Source organism: Sinocyclocheilus anshuiensis, unplaced genomic scaffold (assembly GCF_001515605.1).
Source record: "Sinocyclocheilus anshuiensis isolate Anshui unplaced genomic scaffold, SAMN03320099.WGS_v1.1 scaffold351, whole genome shotgun sequence".
Classification (NCBI taxonomy): Eukaryota; Metazoa; Chordata; class Actinopteri; order Cypriniformes; family Cyprinidae; genus Sinocyclocheilus; species Sinocyclocheilus anshuiensis.
Window position 1 is genome coordinate 615721 of NW_015552551.1, and position 688 is coordinate 616408.

At 27.9% G+C, this 688-nt stretch overlaps 1 protein-coding gene across 1 annotated transcript in view; it reads right to left on the reverse strand.

The window, feature by feature from the left end:
* Positions 1-688, reverse strand: part of LOC107664399 (rabankyrin-5-like) — a 24730-nt gene that overhangs the window by 11807 nt on the left and 12235 nt on the right. The gene's annotated exons all lie outside the window — the stretch shown is intronic.

Below are 688 nucleotides of genomic sequence, written 5' to 3' on the forward strand. Positions count from 1 at the left end.
AACGTTTTTCAAGTCTCTAATGCTCACCAAGGCTGCATTTATTTGATCAAAAATACAGTAAAAACAGTCATATTTCAGAATTTTATTACAATTTAAAATAACTGTTTTCTATTTTAATACATAATTTATTCCTATGATGGCAAAGCTGAATTTCAGCAGCAATTACTCCAGTCTTCAATGTCACATGATCCTTGGTGCTCAAGAAACATTTCTTGTTTTTTACAATGTTGAGAACAGTTGAACAATCTGAAGCTCAAAATAATAATTTATTTGAATTTGAAATCTTTTGTAACATTAAAAATGTCTTTAATGTCACTTTTTTATCAATTTAATGCATCCTTGCTGAAAAAAAAAGTAATTTCTTTCCAAATGAAAAAAAACCTTACTGAGCTCAAACTTCTGAACAGTAATGTTTATGTATGTATGTATGTATATATTATATACATACATACAGTCTTGGGAAGGTTACTTTGGAAATGTAATAGGTTACAGATTACAAGTTACCCTACTTAAAATGTAATAAGTCGTGTAACTTTTAAATTACTTTATTAATGTAACTGATTACATTTGATTACTTTTCTAAATTTCTAATGTTTTCAACTGTTAATCATTTTCAAACATGTAAACCAGGCAGGGTTAAACTTACAATATGTGCTCAACACTGAAAACTGTCAGACTTTCGCAATGC